Source organism: Zingiber officinale, chromosome 2A, assembly GCF_018446385.1.
Source record: "Zingiber officinale cultivar Zhangliang chromosome 2A, Zo_v1.1, whole genome shotgun sequence".
In the NCBI taxonomy this organism is placed as follows: Eukaryota; Viridiplantae; Streptophyta; class Magnoliopsida; order Zingiberales; family Zingiberaceae; genus Zingiber; species Zingiber officinale.
Window position 1 is genome coordinate 88,668,842 of NC_055988.1, and position 14,404 is coordinate 88,683,245.

The 14,404-nt window shown below is 37.5% G+C and overlaps 1 long non-coding RNA gene and 1 pseudogene across 1 annotated transcript; both read left to right on the forward strand.

Moving 5' to 3' along the window:
* Window positions 1-319: 319 nt before the first annotated feature.
* On the forward strand, window positions 320-5,442 carry LOC122043783 (annotated as a pseudogene).
* Window positions 1,502-3,873, forward strand: LOC122041460. Its single transcript, XR_006128988.1, has 3 exons — window positions 1,502-1,956; window positions 2,162-2,221; window positions 3,354-3,873. It is a non-coding gene; the product is annotated as an uncharacterized LOC122041460 (long non-coding RNA).
* Window positions 5,443-14,404: the final 8,962 nt, after the last annotated feature.

Sequence of the window (14,404 nt, forward strand, 5' to 3'; positions counted from 1 at the left end):
CAACCAGGCCCCCACGACCAGCCTCCGTCCGACTCAGCCTTCGGACGGGATCAATAATAATTTCAGTTTTTTTTTTAATGTAAAATGTTTCCAGGTACAAATTATGTTCAATCAATTTTCTTAATCAAACAAGAGAACCTGAGTTCTCAGGGCTTCCTAACAACCGCCGGACGGAGATTGGCAGCATGGCGACGGTGATGGCTATGAAGGCTGTGGACTTCTCCTTTCAGTCCATCGCGGGAAAGCTAGAGAAGATGCTAGAGGAAGAAGCCGCGTTGCTGGCTGGAGTCGAAGATGGTGTCATGTCCGATGCATAGTTGCTGAGCTCAAAAGCATCACCTCTTTCTTGACGGCCATGTCAACCAGGCGCAATATGGATGTTGAACTGCAGAACTGGGTGCAAGAAGTAAGGGAGGTGGCCTACGACGCCGAAGACTCGATCGATGAATTCAATTGCCGTCTCTGATCGACGCCTTACAGAAAGTGCGGAGTCAAAGGTTTTTTCAAGCACTTCCTTCGCCGCATAAAATCATTGAAATCTCGCCATGTCATTGCTTCGGAGATTAAGAAATTGAAGATACAAGTAGAAGAGATTAAAAAATGGCACGATCGTTATTCCCACACAAATGAAGCTACAAGTTTTGGCACCGCTACCAACTTGGACATGACCGACAGATATTCTGATCCACGGATCATTGGCCATTTTGTAGAGGAAACTCAACTCGTGGGCATCAACCAGAGTAGAGATACACTCATCAAGTGGGTGATGGATGAGAACTATCCCGAGCTTACAACGATTTCTCTCGTCGGCTTCGGTGGTTTAGGAAAGACAACTTTAGCTAAGTTAGTTTATGACGATCCTATTATCGTCGGAGGTCACTTCCAATCTCGAGTTTGGATCGCAGTGTCACAAAATTACAGCATCAAAGAGCTTCTCAAAAAGATTATTCGACAAATTTCTATCAACGAACAACAAATCAGAGATGTGTTTGGGTGCCAAGATGCCAGTTTGAACACAGAGCAACTTCTGAACATAATGGACGAGTCGCAATTGGTGAAGACCATCAGAGACCATCTCCATGGAAAGAGGTATATGATTGTTTTTGATGACGTTTGGAGCACTGAAGCATGGGAAAGCTTGCGTATTGTATTGCCACCGGGTAAAGAACGAAGTAGGGTGATAGTGACCACCCGCATTGAGGAAGTATCAAATACAAGTTGTTCTCGTAATCGTCAATTTATATTTAAAATCTCTCCTTTATCACCCGAGCAATCTTGGGAGTTGTTCTGTAGAAAAGTATTTGAAGCCCCTGAGTATAGTTGTCCTCGAGAGCTAGAAAATGTTGGCAGAGAAATCTTGCAAAAGTGCGATGGGCTGCCACTTGCGATTGTGACAATCGGAGGTGTTAAGTGTGAGAAAGAAAAAAAAAAACCAAAAACACCCATGCCCACTCACCCACGTGCACTGCCCTCCCCCACACCCCTCCTTTTCCTTTTCCCTTTTCTCTTCCCCACCGAAGCCTCAAAACCCCTCTCTTCTTCTTCGTTTTCTTCTCTAGCGGCGACGAACGGCAGATTTTTCTCCCGTTCTTCTTCTCAAGCAGCCCTCGTTTTCTCCTCCCGCACCTCTTCTCCTCCTCCAGCAAGGGCAGAGCACTGTTTTTTCCTTTGTTTCCTCTTCTCTACTTCTCGGCAGCACTGTTGGAGCTCCTCGGAGTTCGCCGGAGCTCGCCAAACCACCGAGAAAAGAGAGGAAACAAAACCCTAGTTTCTCTCTCCTTTTTCCCCACCAACAGCAGCATTTTTTGTTGCATTTTGTTTCCTCCAACAGCAGCCCTAGCTGCTGCCCTATTCTTGGCAGTACCGTCGGAGTTCGCCGGAGCTAGCTGAGGTGGCCAACGACAAAGGGAAAGTAACCCTAGTTGCTGTCCTCATTTCCAGCAGCCACATTAGAAGGTCTACTTTATGCCTTGTATTAATTGGATGTGTAGGTAGAAGGGTTATCTAGATTAGAACAGAGATTTCATTTAGAAATGCGAAGTGGTACCCGATAGCGAGATCAAAAATAATGATCTAATGGCTTCGAGTCGTAAATCATGTTTAGATTTTTGTATCATGAGTTTATTATCATTTTAATTATTTGAGTTATTATATTTTGTAGATACGAGCTCGAGTGGAGCGCGGTGACCTGCCGACACCCGCAGATTTTGCTGTATATAAGGTGGATACATCTACTCTTGTCTATTTTTTTGTGCATGAATAAATATATAAATTGGAATATGTATATGTTGTATTATTATTTTCAAAATGGGGATTAAACTGATATTATAAATAGCGAAATGGGTTAAAATATTAAAATTATTGGAGGGTAAATAATTAATATTATTTCTTATTCACATGTGGGTTCATATTGGGATTGATATGGGAAGGGTTGTTTTTAAAATTAAAGAAATATTCTGAATTACTCTTCTGTTGATACCTTGTCTCTTTTGACTTGCTTGACTTTCATACTTCATGCTTTTGATACTCTATCTGTTGATACTTGTAGCTTTTTTATTTGTGGACCCTATAATGATAACTTAATAGATTTGATACGAAAATATTACCTTAATTGACCATTTAATATGAAAAGAGAATAATCATAATAAATGGATGAATATAATCATAACGGTGAATTAATAAAGAAAGTAAATGAAGAATTAAAAAGTGAAGACTATGAGCCTAGCTTTATACCAGAGCTCTATATTAGAGTACTGGACCGCCCACATGTTATTGTGGTAGCGCGGCGGCCGCGGTCCAGATTACCTGACCGTACACCCGAGGCGTGTTGGCGTGATGTAGCCCTCGGTCAGTGTTTATTATGTCTTCCACCGGTGAGGGCTGATAGCCCCGTACATCAGATGACGTATGTGACAGTTTTATGCTCTTAGGAGGCTTTTAGCCTATCCATATGATATTTCACTCTGATGATATTGGCTCCAGTGATTCACTTTTTAGTTGATTTACCAGATTCAGACTATTGATATATATGTGGATCTTACCATGATAACTTATAATTGAGTGATTAAATAATAAGATTGAAGAATTGATTTTATTAATGATAACAAGTGATGATAAGGTGAAGATCCCAAACTCTATCTAAAAAATTTTTTACCTGATTATAGATAATGAGAAGATGATTATACATATATATATGTATAAATGTAGAACTTTAAGAATAATCCTAAAGTTGTAACAAAAGATGATGATTTATTCTACTTCCTTGACTTCTTCAATATGATTAAATTCATGCACATCTTTCTTGAGTATCTACTTAGTCATTTGGCTAATTTGCTACATTCCTTGGTCTCCAGTTTTGCAGACACATGGATCCTTTTGATATTATAGTTGATTTTGGACTTTCATAGAATTGTTCAGAGATCTCGACGTGCTGATTTTCTGGTTTGTTTTACTTTTGTTTCGCTGTATTTACATTTTGAAATTTTGTTACCGATGTCATTTATCTGTATAGTAAGTGTAGTTTATGAAAACTATGACATATACATATAGTTGATACATTTCATGGTTATGTTGTTTCTATTTTATGTATGTTCCAGCCGTGTGGGCTGATGAATTTGTTGTTTATGTTTATATATTGTGATGTATGTATGTATGCTTCATATTGTCACCGGTACAGGGGAGATGTTGCCGGATTTTTATCTGGCAGGGACTCCTCTGGAGGCGTGACAGGAGGTCTTCTGGCTTCCAAGCCTGATAAAAAACATGATCAATGGATAAACTTTTGCGACCACCTTAGTTTGGAGATACAAACTAATGATATGCTGTCGAAGATCCATCAGATACTGCTTTTGAGTTACAATGACTTGTCTTACCATCTCAAGCCTTGCTTCTTGTTCCTAGGCATCTTCCCTGAGGATTATGAGATATGTCGGAAGCGGCTGCTGAGACGGTGGATTGCTGAAGGGATTGTGAGTGGCATAGGTGGCTTCCCCGCTGAGAAAGTCGCCGAGCGCTGCTTCAACGAGTTGGTGAGTCGTAGCTTGGTACAGCCATCAGAATTCGATTATAATGGGACAATTCAATCCTGCCGCGTCCATGACATGATGCTCGATGTCATAATCTCGACATCAAGGAAGGAGAACTTTGTGGTGCTACTGAATGAGCACCCGACGATTTCGCCTCAACATCAGAAGATAAGACGCTTATCCTGGCAGGGAGGAAGCAGTGGACTAGTGCCTAACACTGATCTGTCCCACCTCCGATCCTTCACATCATTTGGTGAGGATGTACCACCACTGAAGGATTATAGAAAACAGAGGCTCTTGAGGGCAATTGACCTGGAAGGATGTAGTGACTTGGATCATCTCCACCCAAGAGCTTTTCCAAGTTGTTTCTTTTGAAGTACTTGTCTCTAGGAAATACTGGATTATCTGAATTGCCAGATTCAATAGGAGATTTGCAGAATCTAGAGTTGTTGGATATAACATGCACTGATATTGAAGAACTACCCAATTCCATCGTCAAACTCCAAAAACTGGTCTATCTGCTTGCTGGCCCTATGGAATTTGAGTTCCCCAAAGGAATAAGAAAGTTGAAAAGACTTGCCACGTTTGGAAGGGCACGTGCTCATAATGTGCATTCGCTACAGGAGATTGGTCAGCTTGTAGACCTCCAGAAGCTTGCCATCAGTTTTATTGGCTCTGATCTATCACTCAGAATGCTGGAGGAGATCAGCGACATGCTCTCGAAGCTCAATGGCAGCCTTCGATCACTAAAGATTTGGCATTGGGGACACTGCAGTCTGAAAAGCGCACTCGATGAGGTAGCTCCGCCGCCACTTCTTCTCTGCAATCTCTGGATACAATCCAGACTTGACAAGTTGCCTCCTTGGTTTGCATCTCTGAAGCATGTTGTCAAGATATCTCTGTCGTGGACACTACTGCAGCTCGAGGATCTACAAGTCTTGGGAAATCTCCCCGCTTTGGTCTACTTGAATCTAGGACTTGATTCATTCGTCAATAATGATGAGGATTTGGTCTTCGATCGGGAAGGCTTCGCACAACTTAAGTTCCTGGAATTTGGAGAGCAAAATGTGAGTTTCAAAGTCGGTGCAGTCCGAAGCCTCGAAATCCTTAAAATATTTCGTCCCTCTAAATCAGTCAATGGCATAGAACATCTGCATGGGCTAAAGGAGGTTCACATCTATACTGCGAATGAAAATATAATAGAGATGGTCAAAAATATTGCAGCAAACCATTCAAATCGTCCCAAATGTTTTGCAGAACTATTCCCCTTTTAAGGCATATGATTTGACTCAGAGGAATTAAGCAGAGCTTTCTGTCAATGCAAAGATGAAATTATTAAAACATCTGGTGCGGTGTGTGTAAGAACTGTAATAGAATTAATTATGCTAAAACAGTAATATTTAATTGCACTAATAAACGATGAGTATGCAATAAACTTTAATAAATAGTAAAGGGTTAAGAAATTATGTATCTCCGGTCGAAGCGTCGGACGTGCCGACTGTCTTTAGAGAATTGATTGCCGTCCACGGTGTAAAGGCTTTCTAGTAAAATCCACCCAAGATCCGACAACCGCTCGCGTCGCTCGTAGGTGCACTCCAAAACGAGCACCGCACTCGGACTCAACCTCAAATCGCAAACCAAGCCTCAGAACTCGGAACAAGGGGAGAGAAGAAGAAGCAGAAGGCAGAAGAAATGCTTTGCTTCGGTGTGTTTTCAGAAGGAACGGAGGAAGTGTATTTATACACTTCGAAACAGTGCAGAGGAAAGGGGCGCACTTCCTCATACGACGCGCGGATGCGATGTATCGCATCCTCATACGACGCGCGGATGCGTTGTATCGACGCGGAGCGCTGCTTCGTTTCCTCACGCGGACCAGAAACGAGACCAAACCAGAAACCAAACTGGTTTGGTTCAGACTGAACCAAACCAGCAAAAACAGCGCAAGGCCCACGGGCTGGGGATTTGCACCCCCCCCTGCGCGCGTTAATCGCGCACGTGACGCCCGGTTTATGGATTTCCGGCTCGAACCCCCCAAATCCACTCGATTTGGGCTTGGCCCGCGCATGCGTGTAGGTCTTCTTATTATTGCTAAGCAATGATGGAAGGGCTTCATATATAAACCCTTCCAAGCTTCTCCACTTAGCAATGTGGGACTAAAAACCACTACAAAAATTGCTTTGAATTTAAAACAAAACTCAACAATCCCCCACAAATTCAAAGCAATTTTTTTTTTTTAGTCAAAAACAAAGATATGTTCTGAGGCTTGGTTGCAATGAGCTTTCAGTGAAAATACCTTCCGGTTTGAATTTTCACCTAAGTACACCAATCTTATTCACATAGGTTTGAAGAGAACAGAGTCTTGATCTTAAACCTTTTATATGTGAAGATCAATTGGTAACAACTCATCACTGGCGATGGTTGAATCCTTCTGGGTTGGTGCATTACGGCCATGCCACCGAATCTTGTTTCATAAGTGCTAAGGAGAGTTGCCTAGACCCCCCACACTGCGGCCTCACAGTTACACTTACATAGGTGAGTTCTCCAAGGATGTACTGCAAGCATCCTGTCATTAAGACCTTGAACTCATTAAGAGCTCTTAAGCTCATCCTTACTAGCAGTCAAGCATCTATCCAGGGAAGAAACTATGAGATTATATCTCAATTAATTTGATGCTTACGTTTCACCCTTATAGCTTGTTTGTACCACATTGAACCTACTTTTTGGGATCTCCAATCAGATAGGTTGGGTTGCCACTATAGATGAAACCATGACAGGCCTCAGTCCCATTCCCTTACTGGATCTCTTGATTTTCTCAGAATCAAGTCCTTTAGTGAGTGGGTCAGCAATATTGTCTTTTGAACTTACAAAGTCCAATGACACCACTCCAAGAGACACTAGCTCACGAATAGACTTTAATCTTATTCGTACATGTCTCTTCTGTTTCTGGTTATACTTGGAGCTTCTAATCTGAGCTATTGTTGTTTGATTATCACAGTGTACTGAAATAGAAGGTATTGGCTTCATCATCAAGGGAATTTCAGAAAGAAGACCCTTAAGCCAATCAGCTTCAGTTACTGTGATATCCAAAGCACACAATTCTGCCTCAGATGTAGATCGGGTTATAATCGTCTGTTTAACAGACCTCCAAGCAACTGCACCACCTCCAAGTGTAAAGACATAACCAGTAACGCATTTACACTCAGCAGTGTCAGCTATCCAACTGGCATCACTATATCCCTCCAGGACTGCAGGGAATCTCCCATACCACAAGTCCAAGGATATAGTGCCTTTCAGATATCTGAGTACTCTATCTAATGCATCCCAATGCGTTCTGTCCGGACAACTGGTAAACCTGCTCAATTTCGATATAGAAAAAGAAATATCAGGTCTAGAACAATTAGCTAAATACATTAAACTACCTATTATTTGTGAGTATCTTAATTGAGACACTGCCACACCACTATTATTCTTGTGGAGAGTTTTTGAAGGGTCATATGGTGTGACAACAGATTTAACTTGGCTATAGCCATATTTCTCTAATACTCTCTAACATAGAGTGATTGAGAAATTGCTATTCCTTCAGTTGATCGAGTCAACTTCAGCCCTAAAATCATATCAGCACAACCCATATCCTTCTGATCAAACTTACCACTTAAGAGGGTCTTAGTCTCTTTTATAATAGAAAGGTTAGTTCCAAACAGTAGAATATCATCTACATATAAGCATAGGATAATACAATTATCACCTTTCATTTTAGCATATACACATTTATCAGAGTCATTCACTTCAAAGTCAAATGATAGCATAGCTCTATCAAATTTTTCGTGCCACTGCTTTGGGGCTTGCTTCAAACCATAAAGAGATTTGACTAACCTACAAACTTTGTTCTCATTTCCAGAAACTACATATCCCTCAGGTTGATCCATATATATCTCTTCTTCAAGATCTCCATTAAGGAATGCCGTTTTAACATCCATTTGATGGATCTCAAGATGATATATGGACGCCAATGCTATTAATACTCGGATTGTAGTAATTCTTGTAACAGGAGAATAAGTGTCAAAATAATCAATCCCTTCTTTCTGTTTGAATCCCTTAGCAACTAGGCGGGCTTTGAATTTATCTACTGACCCATCAGGTTTTAGTTTTCTTTTAAACACCCATTTACATCCTATAGTGTTACACCCAGGAGGTAAATCTACTAACTCCCAAGTAGCATTAGAGATAATAGAGTCCATTTCATTTTTAATGGCCTCTTTCCAGTACTTAGCTTCAGGAGAAGCCATAGCATCTCTATATGTCACAGGGTCACCTTCTATATTATAGGTGATAAAGTCCTGACCTAAATCCATAGACACACGTTGCCTCTTGCTCCTTCTCGGTTCTGTACACTCACTAGATTCATCTAGTCTAGAGTAACTTGAGGAAGGTGTACCCACTACGGATAATGGGACCTCTACAGAAGAAGACTCATTTCTAGTAGGAATACTAGATTGAGGTGTTCTCGTCTTCATAGGAAATATATCCTCAAAAAATGTAGCATCACGAAGTTCTACAATAGTATTTGTATCTATTCCAGGAATTTCTGATTTAATAATCAGGAACCTATATGCAATACTATTTTAAGCATAACCCAAGAAGATACCATCTACGGTCTTTGGACCAAGTTTTTTCCTTCTGTGTTCAGGTACTAGTACCTTTGCAAGGCACCCCCACACTTTAAGGTATTTCAAACTTGTCCTTCGGCCTTTCCAAAGCTCATATGGGGTTTTATCCCTTGACTTCATCGGGACTCTATTTAGCACATGACATGCAGTGTATAGAGCCTCCCCCCACATAAAGTTGGGTAACCCAGAACTACCTAACATGGAATTAATCATATCTTCAAGGGTTCGATTTTTTCGTTCTGCTATACCGTTGGATTGAGGACTATATGGAGCAGTTACCTCATGGATTATACCTGTATCTTGACAAAATTTTTGAAACAGGTTCGAGGTAAATTCTCCACCCCTATCAGACCTTAACCTCTTAATAGTTTTATCGGTTTGATTCTCAGCTTCAGATTTAAAAATCATAAATTTATCTAAAGCTTCATCCTTGGTTTTTAGCAAATAAACATAACAATAACGAGAGTGATCATCAATGAAGGTAATGAAATACCTTTTATGATCTCTCGTTATTACACCGTTAAACTCACAACAGTCAGTATGAATCAATTCTAAAATATCAGAATTTCTATCAACTGATTTGAAGGGTTTACGGGTTTGTTTATATTGCACACAAATTTCACATTTTTTCTTATCATTTATAGCATGCTTAGGGATCATGTCAAGATTCATCATCCTTTTTACGGTATTAAAATTGACATGTCCTAATCTGTCATGTCACAGATTATAAGACTGAATGTTATATGAACAACCAATATCAGAAGTTTTATTTAAAGTAGCATTTTCTACATTGAGTTTAAATAAACCTTCATTAAGGTAACCTTTTCCAATAAAGGTTCCTAAATGTAATATTACAACTTTATTACATTTAAAGTTCAACTCATAACCAGCACGGACTAACTTTGATCCGCTAATCAAATTCCGACGGACCGCTGGAACGTGATGCACCTCATGTAGTGACAGGACTTTTCTAGAGGTGAACCTCAGGTCAATTTGTCCTATCCCAAACACCCTGGCTGTAGAATGGTTCCCCATGGTCACGGAAGTGCCTTCAATTACCTGATAAGTAAGGAAGGCAGAGCGATCAGCACAACAGTGTACATTAACACCTGTATCAACTAACCATTCATTGGGTTGATAGATCAAGTTTAGTTCGGGTTTGAAGGTAACAAACCTATCGCTGGTGTCGTCACTAGCAGTCACGACATTTACTTGTGCCTTAGTATTGCTTTGGTTTTTCTCCTTGTCCTTTCGCTTAGGGCAGAATTTGGCATAATGTCCAACCTGTCCACATGCCCAGCAAGACTTAAGTTTGGTTCCAGTTTTCTTTTGAACCTTTGGGTTGGGTTTCATCTTGTTTTTCATTTTCTGGTTTTTAAATTTCCTCTTGTCAGATGAGACTACTACATTTGCCTTTGGAATAAAATCCATAGGCATTCTTGTTTCATCACTTTTATGTTGCTTCCGATGTTCTTCTTCGATATTTAAGGCAATCATCAAATCTTCGAGAGAGATTTTACCTCTCCGATGTTTAAGAGTCATGCCAAAATCTTCCCAACTCGGAGGCAATTTTTCGATGATAGACAAGACCTGAAATTTTTCAGGTAATGGCATATCTCCTTCAGCAAGACCATGAATTTGAACTTGGAATTCATGTGTCTGCTCAACCACAGATTTACCTTCAACCATTTTGAAGTTCAGGAATTTTGCCACAGTATACTTTTCTAAACCAGAATCTTCGGAGTTGTATTTTTTATCCAAAGATTTCCACAGCTCTTTAGCTGAAGAGGTTGAGCAGTATACATCAAATAGTGCGTCTGAGAGGGCAGACAGGATTCTCCCATGGCAGAGATAATCCCTTTGCTTAAACCTCTCTAAGGTAGCACTACGGGCAGGTTCCTCTTCATTAGGTGAAGGAGGGTCTGTTTCTATAACGGAGAATAGCCCTAGCGTAGTAAGCCAAAATTTCATTCGTTGTTGCCAACGTCTGAAGTTTTGCCCGTAAAATTTTTCGGGTCGGGCGCTAGCCTCATCAGACCCCGTTACCCTATCGTTCATCATGTTTATTGATGCTACAATCAATTCTCTAAAATTGTAAGAACTGTAATAGAACTAATTATGCTAAAACAGTAATATTTAATTGCACTAATAAACGACGAGCATGCAATAAACTTTAATAACAGTAAAGGGTTAAGAAATTGTGTATCTCCTGTCGAAGCGTCGGACGTGCCGACTGTCTTTAGAGAATTGATTGCCGCCCACGGTGCAAAGGCTTTCTGGCAAAATCCTCCCAAGATCCGACAACCGCTCGCGTCGCTCGTAGGTGCACTCCAAAACGAGCACCGCACTCGGACTCAACCTCAAATCGCAAACCAAGCCTCAGAACTCGGAACAAGGGGAGAGAAGAAGAAGCAGAAGGCAGAAGAAATGCTTTGCTTTGGTGTGTTTTCAGAAGGAACGGAGGAAGTGTATTTATACACTTCGAAACAGTGCAGAGGAAGGGACGCACTTCCTCTTCTCACACGCGGGTATCGCATCCTCATACGACGCGCTCCGCACTGCTTCGTTTCCTCACGCGGACCAGAAACGAGACCAAACCAGAAACCAAACTGGTTTGGTTCAGACTGAACCAAACCAGCAAAAACAGACCGGGCCGTCCGTGAGCGCAAGGCCCACGGGCTGGGGATTTGCACCCCCCCTGCGCGCGTTAATCGTGCACGTGACGCCCGGTTTATGGATTTCCGGCTCGAACCCCCCAAATCCACTCGATTTGGGCTTGGCCCGCGCATGCGTGTAGGTCTTCTTATTATTGCTAAGCAAGGATGGAAGGGCTTCATATATAAGCCCTTCCAAGCTTCTCCACTTAGCAATGTGGGATTAAAAATCACTACAAAAATTGCTTTGAATTTAAAACAAAACTCAACAGTGTGTTCTAGTCTTCCTCTCCAACTTATCCATGATTAATACCTTAATTCATCAACTTGTTTTGCTATTTAAATTATCCTTTGTCAATCCCTTCCATCATGCGTTGCTTGTAATTAGCCTTTGTATTTCTGAAGCACTATGTAATGTAATCTTCAAACATTGTTCTCTTAATAAGTTGCTATTCAAAATAAGAGTGATTATATAAAACCAATATGTTTGAGAGAATATCATTATACTATATAACTGATATGTACCATATTGTTCTTGAATTAGACTACTAAGTGAAAACTAGAAGAGAGCTGCTTTTCCCCCTCCCGGTCAACGCACACCCCCTCCATCTCTCCTCTCTCTCCCTGTCAAAAGACGCATGTAACCTCCTTTTTGTTTTTTTTGTTTTTTTTTATTTCATTTAATTCTTAATTAGATTTAATTTGGATCATAAAATTAAAAATAAAATTTGGATCATAAAAAACTAAATAACTCTCATACAATTATATTTTTAATTTTATTTAATTTTAATTTTTTTAATTAATTTAATTTATTATTTTGTATCAATACTTTATTTTTCAATTTTATATAAATTTTATTTAGTTTTTATTTTTTTAATTAATTTAATTTATTATTTTTTATCAATACTTTATTTTTCAATTTTATATAAATTTTATTTAGTTTTTATTTTTTAATTAATTTAATTTATTATTTTTTCATAATACTTATATTTTTTCAATTGATTTTTTTAAATTTTATTTTTTTATTAATTTTTTAATCAATTTCTTTATCAATTTTTTATCAGTTTTATTTTTTCAATAATTTTTTTATATGTTTATATGTCAAGGGTTGAAGGGGGGTCATTTAAAGTGATGAGAGATTTTGACATGTGTCAAGGGTTGGAAGGAGGGTCATTTAAAGGGATAAAAGATTTTGACATGTGTCAAGGGTTAGAAGTGGGGTAATTTAAAGGGAAGGGAAGTTCTGACATATGTCAAACATTGAAGAGGGGTAATTTAAAGGGAGTGGGTGTTTTGACAGATGTCAATGGTTGGAGAATGACGAATTTAAATGGAGGGAGTGTTTTGACAGGTGTCAATGGTTGGAGAATGGGTAATTTAAAGAGGGTGAGAGATTTTGACATGTGTTATATGTCAATGGTTAGAGAGAGGGATGATTTTAAGGGAGAGAAGATTATGACATGTGTTAATAGTTGGATGCGGGTAATTTAAGTGTCAAATTAGGAATGTAATTTAAAGGAAGGGAGTAGTTTAAAAATTATATAAATTAAAAAAAAATAAAAATTTTGATAAAAAAATAATAAACAAAATTGATTAAAGAAATAAAACATAATAAATATTAAAAAAATTAAAAACATAATAAATAAAATTAATTAAAAATAAAACTAAATAAAAATTAAATAAAATTAAAAAAATATAAGTATTAATGAAAAAATAATAAACAAAATTAATTAAAAAATAAAACTAAATAAAATTAAATAAAATTAAATAAAATTAAAAATATATATAAGTATTAATGAAAAATAATAAATAAAATTGATTAAAACTTTAAACTAAATAAATATTTTAAAATATATAAACTAAATAAAAATTTTAAAATATATAAGTATGAATGAAAAAAGTTAAAAATAAAATTAATTTTAAAAATAAAATTAAACTAAATAAAAATTTAAAAATATATAAGTATGAATAAAAAAAATTTAAAATAAAGTTAATTAAAAATAAAAAATTAAAATTAATTTAAAATAAAAAATAAAAAATTAAAAATATGTAAGTATGAATATATAAGTATAAATTAAAAAAAATTAAAAATAAAATTAAAAAATTAAAAAAAAAATAAAAAAAATAAAAAGGAGGTTACATGCGTCTTTTGGCAGGGGAGAGAGGGGAGATGGAGGGGGTGTGCGTTGACTGGGGGATGGGAAAAGCAATTTGTAAACTAAAGTGTCTACTTTCTGTAGCCATCCCTTCGATGAATTCATAATTATGTGCTAAGGTATAAATCTATATAATTTAACTATCCTCCTGGTAATTATTAGAAATAGAAAATAACCCAGAAAACTTATTTATCTAAACTATTTTTATGAAGTTTTCTTTTAAAATAATTAAATGATTCGTATAATTGAATAGAATTTATTTATTTTTCCCCTATTCAAAAGAGGATCATATGATTTTGGTAAGTATATATTTTATATATATAATACAATTATCAATAGTTACATTAATCACCTATGAGATGTCCTCGGATTATGGTGCAGCGGTAGGACATTCAGATTGTCACCTAGATACTTACGATTCGATCCCTAACTATATGATGAATTTGTAAAAATTTTTTCTTTAAATAGAATGTGCAATCAAATGAGGTTAGACTTCTTAGCGTATGTCGTGAGTGCTTTCTGATTTAATTTGATGATTAATGAAAAAAGTTAATAGGACCGGACCAGTCATACATGATTAATCAATTATGTTAACTGAATTTATCTTTCTTTTTGACTAATCACCCATGAGATCCATCGCATCTAAAAAAAATAGCATCATTTAAATTCTGGAATTATTTAGTTAGACATGAAAACTATAAATGAGATTGTAATACACAAACAAAAAAAATTATCAAATAATTTTTATATCACTTTGATAACTTAATGAGCTTTTAAAAAATGATTTGTATATTTTTTAAAATTGTTAGAATAACACAATTAACCTCAATGTCAAATTCTTAATTTTCTAATTTCAAACAAACTTCTACATCTTTTATCAAACAAAAAATAATAATAATCAT